The sequence below is a fragment of the Palaemon carinicauda genome, chromosome 19, assembly GCF_036898095.1.
Source record: "Palaemon carinicauda isolate YSFRI2023 chromosome 19, ASM3689809v2, whole genome shotgun sequence".
NCBI lineage: Eukaryota > Metazoa > Arthropoda > Malacostraca > Decapoda > Palaemonidae > Palaemon > Palaemon carinicauda.
In genome coordinates this window covers 97,320,994-97,330,993 of record NC_090743.1, presented here as the reverse complement: position 1 = coordinate 97,330,993, position 10,000 = coordinate 97,320,994, and the positions used below count along the sequence as shown (strand labels likewise).

At 33.5% G+C, this 10,000-nt stretch overlaps 1 protein-coding gene across 3 annotated transcripts in view; it reads left to right on the top strand.

Annotated features, from left to right (window-relative positions):
- The window catches only part of LOC137658288 (lachesin-like), a 207,734-nt gene that overhangs the window by 140,753 nt on the left and 56,981 nt on the right, over positions 1-10,000 (top strand). The window lies entirely within an intron of this gene.

Here is a 10,000-nt window from a genome sequence, read left to right as displayed (position 1 = left end):
GTCCCCTTTTTATCACCACTAATTCTTATGCTATCTGGAGACATTTGGAATCCGGAACCAGTAAGTCCTAGATTTCGTCAGTCGTCTACTGTATTGCAATATTCGTAGTCTTCATTGCATCCAGACAGTATGATATTCTTTTGGGCTCAGAAACTTTGGTTTTTTTATATGAGGCACTCATCTGAGAGCCTTATAATTGGTTTTAAGAAGCCTATAATGTTGAAACGTGATGCCATCCCTATATTAGGACTGAGCACCCTGCTTCTCATGAGTACTGCTATGAATGTGGGCGTCATGAGATTCAGGTAATAAAAGTTTGTGGCAGGAATAACAACTTCTATTTTTGTTCGATCTACCGGAATTCAGACATGGATTATTCTATCTTCGACTGGCTTCTTACCATTATGGCTAAGATACAAGAAGATGATTGAAAGGCCTCTTTTGTCTTTGTTGGTAATTTTAATGCTCACCATAGGGAGCGGTTAAGTTCTGTTTCTCGTACCAATCGATATGACTTAAGAGCTTTAGACTTTGGCTCTGAATCAGGCTGTGAGCAAATCATATGTGAAGCTACTCTCAGGTCTGGTAACTGCTAGGACCTTGCATACACTGACTCCCCTGCCGTTATAACAAGTAAGGTTGGTTTCTCCAGTCGAGACATCTAATCATTCCTTGATATCATTAGTAGTGAAGATTGAGCAGCCTGTTTCTGGTGTATCATACTCACGTAAGATTTAAATGAAATCTCAAACAGACTGGAATGGCATTTTGCAGGATTTTTTGGGCTTGAATTGGTCACAATTGTGTAGTAGTGTTGATCCTTTTGTCCCTCAATATAAATGATAGGTGTATCCCTTCTCGTGTGCTAAGGTGCCGAGTGAAGGACAAACCATGGTTCAACGATGAATGTAGACATGCTTATTTGGAGAAGCAGGAGGCCTATCACCGTTGGAAGGGTAACAGATCGGATTTGGCTTAGAATAATTATACTCAGCTTAGAGCTTTTGCTCAGAGAGTTTATGCTTCAACTGAAAAGGAATACAATCTAATCATAAAAGAAACCCTTTCTGGTACAACCCAAGAACATAAGTGGTGGACTACCCTTAAATTTCCAATTTTTGGTGTAGAGGCAACAGTTCCTCCTTTACTTAAACCAGATGGCTCAGTCATTCACTATCCGAAGAAAAAGGCAACCCCTTTTGGCTGATGTGTTTGACAGTAAAGAGAGTCTTGAGAAACTCGAACTTCATTATCCTGTTTTTTATGAGGCTAAACTAACTATTTTAGCTTTCCGATCTCGTGAAATTAAAGCTCTGTTGATGGACCTTGATGCTTATGGAGGTGTAGACCCAAATGATATTTTTCCTTTGTTTTTATATAAAGACTGCAGATTTCTTAGCTCCAAAATAATCTGTTATTTTGCTCAAGTTAGCAAGAAGAGGAGCTTTAAACACTTGTTGGAGAATTGGTAATGTTACTCCACTACATAAATGTGTTTGTGGTAGCTCAAGTCCAGCTGATTACCGCCCAATTTCCATAACTCCCATTTTATCTAAAGTTTTTGAATGTCTTCTGGCAAAATGTCTTAATAGGTTTGCTGAAGGTAATCATCTGTTCCCTAGTTTGCAATTTGGTTTTCGTGAAGGCCTTGGAGCATGTGATGCCCTTCTTACTGTCTCCAATTCTGTACAAAAATCCCTTGATTGTGGTCAGGAATTTCGTATGATTGGCCTTGATTTTAGTGTTGTCTTTGACCCTGTTAATCATGAGGCCCTTGTTTTCAAACTCAAACCATTGGGGGTGGGTGGGTCGTTTTTAAGCGTTATTATTGAACTTCTGAGTAATAGATCTCAAAGAGTTGTTGTTGATGGGCACCATAGTGAGTATGGGAATGTGAAATCTGGTGTTCCAAAGGTTAGTGTTCTTGGCCCATTACTTTTCATAATATGTACACATGACATGTAGTTTGGCCTAGAAAACAAGCTTGTTGCATATACAGATGATAGTACTCTATTTGCATCAATTCCATATTCTAATTGTAGATCTGGGGTTGGTGAATCCCTTAATTGAGATTTAGCTAAAATTAGTGCATGGTGCAAATTATGGGGTATTAAGTTGAATCCTAACAAAATTCAAAGTATGCTTGTAAGTAGGTCAAGGACAGTGGCTCCTCAACATCGGGATCTTAACATTGATAATGTTTCTTTAACTTTGTATGACTTAAAATTTTAGGTGTGATTCTCGACAGCAAATTTACTTATGAGAAAAACGTTAGGTCTGTGTCATCTTCAATTGCACAAAATATTGGGTTATTAAGAAAGTCTTTTAAGATTTTTGGTGATCAATCTATTCTTAAGAAGTGTTTTAATTCTTTCATTCTACCATGGTTCGAGTATTGTTCGTCTCCCTGGTCTTCAGCTGCTTATTCTCATCTTGAAATGTTAGACAGGAACTGACAGCCTATTAAATTTCATATTCTTGATCTAGCTATTAATCTTTGGCATCGTTGTTCAATTATGCATGTTGCATAAGACATTTCATAATTCTGACCATCCTTTACATTCAGATCTTCTTGGACAGTTCCATGCAGTTCATAATACTAGGCATGCAGTTAATTGTAGTAGTCAGACCTTTTCCATCATGAGGCTCAGAGTATTCTAAAAGTTTTATTCCAGCTGTGACCAAGTTGTGGAATGATCTTCCTAATCGGGTAGTTGAATCAGCAGAACTTCAAAAGTTCAAACTTGCTGCAATTGTTTTCATGTTGAGCAGGCTAATATAAGTCTTTTTATAGTCTATATATTAATTATCTGTTTAAATGTTGTTAATGTTTTTTTTTTTAAATATTTCATTTTAATTTTTTATTACTTCTTAAATCGTTTATTTATTTCCATATTTCCTTGCCTCACTGGGCTATTTTTCTCTGTTGGAGTTCTTAGGCTTATAGCATCTTGCTTTTCCAACTAGGGTAGTTGGTAGGCTGGTAATAATGATAATAATAATACTACTACCAAAAATAATATGGCACTCGAGAAATCTCTGTTATACTTTGATTTATAATCGTTTCCTGCAACTTAACACCTAATATTTTTTCAAGGGCTTTGTTCTCAAATCTACAATCTCTGTTGGATATTTCCATACCACGACTCATGTCCGTTTTGTAATACTGATCTTACTAAACTGATATATAGCCTGATTTTCATATGTAATTTCAGGCAATTTGATTTCCAAATTTTACTTAACTTAGCCTTTTTCTGATTTGCTTTTTTTTCAATCTTTCATTAAACTCCAAATTTAAAGTCCATGTATTGAAGATCATAGCTCCTAGATATTTAAATGATTTTCCCTCAGTAATCCTTTCTCCTTCCAATGATATTTCATATTCCATTGCATATTCTGTTCTCATCATCTCTGCCTTTCATCTATTTAGCTCTAGGCCAACTTTCTGTGATATTTCATTCATTCTGCTAATAAAGACAGCATCATTAGCATACTCTAGGTCAGCTAATCTCCTATCACCAATCCTTCCCCACCTTCCCCAACTGTTCTATGCATCACAAAATCCATGAGGAGGATAATCAACATAAGTAAACAACACATTTCCTTGGAGTACTCTGCTGTTCACTGAAAATTCATTTGATAGCACTACTAACATTAACTTTGCACTTGCCATACTCATGAACAGACTTCATCAAATTCACATATTCAAGAGCAATTCCATAATAACGTATGACTCCACAAAATTGCCTGGTCCATACTATCAAAGGCTTTTTCATAGTCCACAAATGCCATTAGAAGTGGATTTCTATATTCTACACATTGCTGTACAACATGTCTTAAAATGAAAATTTGGTCAGTAAAACTTTTACCTTTCCTAAATCCTGTTTGTTCATCTCTAATGTTTTGATCAATTTATCTCTCTATTCTCTTTAGAATGAGCATACTATATATTTTTATGGCAACTGACGTGTGATACCTCTAATTATTGCAATAATTCAAGTCACCTTTTCATGTCATTTTCACCAGCACTCCTAGCTTCCATTCATCAGGGTTTGCTTCTTCATGCCACATTCTACAAACCAATCTTGTAATTATCCTGGGAGATAATTCATTTTCGGCTTATATCATCTCAGCAGTATTTCCATCATATTCAGGGGCTTTCCCCCTGAATCCATCTATTTGATTTTTGTAATTGCCACATGGTGAAGTGCATGTATATTTGTGGATGTCTTTGTGCTGGAAAAGATTACCTCCAATGACAAGATTGTTTGTTTTAAAAAACTTACAAGAAGTGCCCCACTTTCATTTTCAATTCCACCAAGGCCCTCAACACCCATCAAATTTTTTATACATTGATTATTCCTTCTAACTTTAGCATTGGGGTCACCATTTACAATTTTCATATCTCTCTCTGGGATCTCATTTATTACAATTTGCAGTTCTTCATAGTATATATATATATATCTATATCTATATCTATATCTATATCTATATCTAAATATATGTATATATATATATATATATATATATATATATATATATATATATATATATATATATATATATATATATATATATATATAAATATATGTATATACCGACCAATCTTCTTACATGTTTCACTTAGGGCCAAGATATCCAAACTATATTTTATAAATTCCTTTTCCACTTCCTGTAACTTCCCAATCGGTTCATGGATCTAACTTTACAATTACCAATTTTAAATTTTTCTTTTGTATATATATATATATATATATATATATATATATATATATATATATATATATATATATATATATATATATATATATATATATTGGGAGATTTTTAATACCTCGCTACTTCCGAGACTGGGCACCATTCTGTCATTTTCTCTTACTATTGACTGACTAAATCTATAGAGGATTTATTTGTTAGATTAATCAAAGGATAGCCAGCTCCTTGTGACACATAGTGCCTATCTAACTAAGGCAAGTGACTCCTGCCTGTCCGAACTAATTCCAGTAAGACCTTCCGCCAGGCTTTAAGATTAAGAACCGAAGTGACATCTTGTCCTGTCACCTTAAATCCAATTCATTACCCTGCTGCCAGTGATTTCGTCGAGATTAAGGAGGGGCATTTACTCCACAACCTAAGTTCTTGTTACCCCACTAGATTACTCATCCGATTATATAATCCTTGGCAAACATAGATTGCTAAGATATACTGACTAGCTCAGTATTACGGATATATACCGCCTAGTGACTTTGATTTTTTTATATATAGTGGTAGTGTAGCTGACAATGAAATAGTTCTGTATTCATCTTTCATTAGAGAGCTTCATTTCTTCTTATTTTATTTTTCATTGACCTCTTATTTTCTTTTCACCGTGGTGTGACCTAATTTCATCTACTATTTATGAATAAAATAAGACCTGCATCACCCGTGAAAGGTTTTGAATACAGTACTTGATTGGGTAGTCTTCATAATTCATTTTAGAATTACATCAAAATACTATTCATGAAATACAACTTATGTTGCCTCTACTGCCTCCACATACGCTTTTGATTATAACATTAAATCCTTAAATAGTTTATGAAATCCCGAGATCAATGAGCCAATGCTTCTCAACTGACCTATCTGGTGAAAGAAGTTTAAGTCTCTACGGAAATCAGTAGACCAATATTGGATTACGAATGTCAAATAATTTCATTTCTCGACTGCCACTATTCATTTTCCTACCCATTATTTTCTTGTTTTCTATTATGCTGGTAAGAATAAGAGTAAGACAGCTAATCCAATTGCCTTTGGCACCTATTATAATAGAAAATTTCCTTGATTCAATACTTTGAATTCTGGTCTTGCTTGCGCACAGAATATTATTTTACAAAAGATCAAGGAAACTAGAAATTAGTCTTTACGGAGGGAGAGATTTGAAATTATTGTCAATTCTTTTTTCTGGCATGAATATGTTTCAGGATTGCTGGAAATGGTGGAAATTATTTCTTAATTTATAAGATGGGTAGTTGTTATGTATAGTGTCTTATTTTCTTAACGTAAATACCCCTGGAATGGGGCACCATACATATAGCGAGGAACTAGTCTCATACTGCAGGTACATGAATGTATCTACTGAGTGTGAATGAGTGATAGATCTCGATGTGAATAATATATCAACTTAATGTTTCATAAGTGCTGCATATATTTTATGCATAATTATAACAATTATAATATTTTCTATGCAAAATACATAAAACCTTTTACCACTTAAACAAGGTTGCAACGATAGCAGTCAACAGCTTTAAGGCCTAATTTAGTTTTCAAAAGGTCAGGCATTGTAAAAAAGAGGAAAAGTGGAATTAATATGATGATTTAAAATGAGCATATAAGGAATTTTTGAATGAACATCACCAGGAAGTAGATTAAAAACAATAACTATTTACATTAACCTTGGTATAACCTTGTTCTATTCATATTTCTTAGATTTTAAAAATGATTTCTTCAATAGCTGTAATGATACCCTTTGTGATCTGCAAAAGAGGTCCCAAATAGAAGCACTCGCTCTTGAATGGCTTTACATAATTTCAGGATGGAGGAAGTAGCCTATCATATTTTATAGATCACACTAGAGTTCCAGTTTAACGAAAAAGATAACTAATAATTTAGAATCAAAACTTTCCAGCATGACAGAATGTTGCCTGGTTTTCATGTGAATGTGGTATATGTAAATAAGTATTATTTTTAGATATTCCACCTTTTAACAAGCTTTCACAGAAAGAGATCTCAATATTGACCAGCAGGGACTCTAAGTTCAGTTCTTGCTTGCCTGAATGTAATGAACGCCCATACCCAGAAATTGTTTAGCACTAAACATAGTAAAAATATCATACTAGTTTATTGTATTTTGTGATAGAAGGACTGTCCCAGCATTCAAAAATTCCGTAAATTCTGATGAAAAACTAATTTGAATGGCAATAGGTCCCAATGAAACTTAAAGTTCCCAAAGAGAAAGGTATTTTTTTTTTCATAAAGTACTTTTGGTTATCCATGTCACGTGAAAACAGCTACATTTATTGAAGTATTTTATGAAGAGTATTGTGGGTGTTCTTTTGTTAATGAATGCAGCAATGAGTTCTTAAGTCGCATATCAAGATATGGACTTGAAATTATTGTTTCCTTGTACAAAAGAAGAAACAATATCACACACACACACACACACACACACACACACATATATATATATATATATATATATATATATATATATATATATATATATATATATATATATATATATATATATATATATATACACACACACTAAACACTTACGTCAGTTGTTATGAAAATATATAGTATGCTTATCCTAAAGAGACTGGAGAGAAAGATTGATGAAAAGCTGAGAGATGAACATGCAGGATTTCGAAAAAGTAAAAGTTGCACTGACCAAATTTTCATTTTGAGACATGTTCATGAATGCGTAGGATATAGAAATCCACTTTTAATGGCATTTGATGGTGTGCACCGGCCAATTTTGTGGAGAGTCCTGCGTAATTATGGAATTTCTGTTAAATAAATGAATTTGATTAAGTCTGTTCGTTAGCATAGCAAGTGCAAAGTTAATGTTAATGAGTCCTATCAAATGAATTTTCAGTGAACAGCGGAGTACTTCAAGGGAATGTGTTGTCACCTATGTTTTTATACTCCTCATGGATTTTGTAATGCGTAGAACAGTCAGAGATGGTGGAGAAGGATTGGACTGGATGGGTGATAGGAAATTAGCAGACCTAGAGTATGCTTATGACGCTGTCCTTGTTAGCAGAACACCACAGGATTTGCAATGCTTGCTTACAAGAATGCATGAAACATCACACGAGGTTAGGCTCAAGATTAATAGAAGAAAGACAGAGATGACGAGATGATGAATGGAGAAGTATTGAATTAAAAGCTTGAGATGGGGACGACTGGCGAAATCTACCGGAGGGCCTTTGCTTCAATAGGCGTAGGAGGAGAGGAGGAGGATAATGATGATGATGATGATGATTATGATGATGAGATATATATATATATATATATATATATATATGTATATATATATATATATATATATATATATATATATATATATATATACACATATATATTTATATATATACAATTTCTTCTATAACCTATTTGAATTGCCATTTCATTGAAGATAGTTATCAGTCTAATATGTTGATTATAGTAATAAACCCTTTAACAACCGTATAAAATTTGAATAATTAATAATTCTAAATAATAACCCAGGTTCATATGTTAACCAAATACTTTCTACGATTAAATCATCACATGGACAAAATATTGGTTATTTTCCCTGATAATCTGCCTTAATTATACGTTAGGTAAACAACGGATCGAGGATAATCATCATCGATTATTGCATTATAAAGCCTAATTTTGTCATAAACGAATTACCTAATAGTATAAACTATAATTACGGGGCCATGGCCGCGAGTCTAAACTCTGGGCAATCTGTGTGTGTGTCAGTTTAACTCATTTTGGTACCATTACATTAAGAGGATAAACTTCTCATTTCAAATGCATATATTACTATTTGAATTTTTCATAGTCCCTCTTCCTCTTTTTGGAACTGAGGGATGTTAGTAGATACACTATGGTTCTGTTGGGTTATGTGATTTGAAAACCAAAGAGTGTAAAAAAATTGTTTTGCTTCAATTCCAGTTTCACCAGAATAGATTCTCACCAGAACGTCAGCCGGGGAAGCCCAACAGCCCATTGTGGTACTCAAACATAGTAGTGTTCTCCCCAGTAAACTGCTGAAACTCTGCTGCCATACGAATGATAGGCGAACACGTTACCACTGTACTACCCAGGAGGCTATATATATATATATATATATATATATATATATATATATATATATATATATATATATATATATATATATATATATATATATATATATATATATATCTATCACTGTCCCTGTGCTGTATTTGATTTCGAAATATTAAATGAAAAAATTATGTCAGTCTCATTGTCTCATGCAAACAACATCACTCTATAAAGAGTCATAATCACTTCTATTAGAATTAATTAAAATAATTCAGTATATTTGGATTTAATTTTTTAATACTCGAATAAAAGTTTAAATGTCTTACATAAACAACAGGATGTAAGAACAATAAAAAAGTCGTATGGACTAAATATATATATATATATATATATATATATATATATATATATATATATATATATATATATATATATATATATATATATATATATATATATATATCACAAGCACACGTGATTTCAATCAATGTAAATATCGCCCACGAATGGCATTTAATACCGAATTCTATCTTGGGAATATATATCCACTTTGAATTCATTTTATGGTGGCCGGGTGGAGATTCGAATCCCCATCTGTTCGGCTGGAAACCATGCCTGCAGTGACTCAAACCGGTTGAGTCACTGCAGGCATGGTTTCCAGCCGAACAAGGGGGGGGGGGTTCGAATCTCCACCCGGCCAGAAGCTGTTACCATAAAATGAATTCCAAGTGGATATATATTCCCAAGATAGAATTCAGTATTAAATGCCATTCGTGGGTGATATATATATATATATATATATATATATATATATATATATATATATATATATATATATATATATATACTATAATGAGTATTCGACCCCGCCCCTTCCTCCCCCCTTCCAAGCTGTGAACACCGAGACCTAGGCAATAGCTGCTGATATCCAGAAGCCCCCCTTTAACCGGCTCCCCAACCAATGACGACGATGTTTTGAACAAGCTTTACTTTCTGTGTCTGGGATCACGATTCAGGGAAGTTTCTAATGGACTACTACGCAATTTTACATACAAGTAGTCATAATAGCAATTATCATATTGCTGATAAATTTTTACTTGTTTCATTTCTATTTTCCGCATATATTCGTTAAGAGTTTTCAATTTGCTATTCCCTACAATCCTATAAAGAACAAGCCTCATAG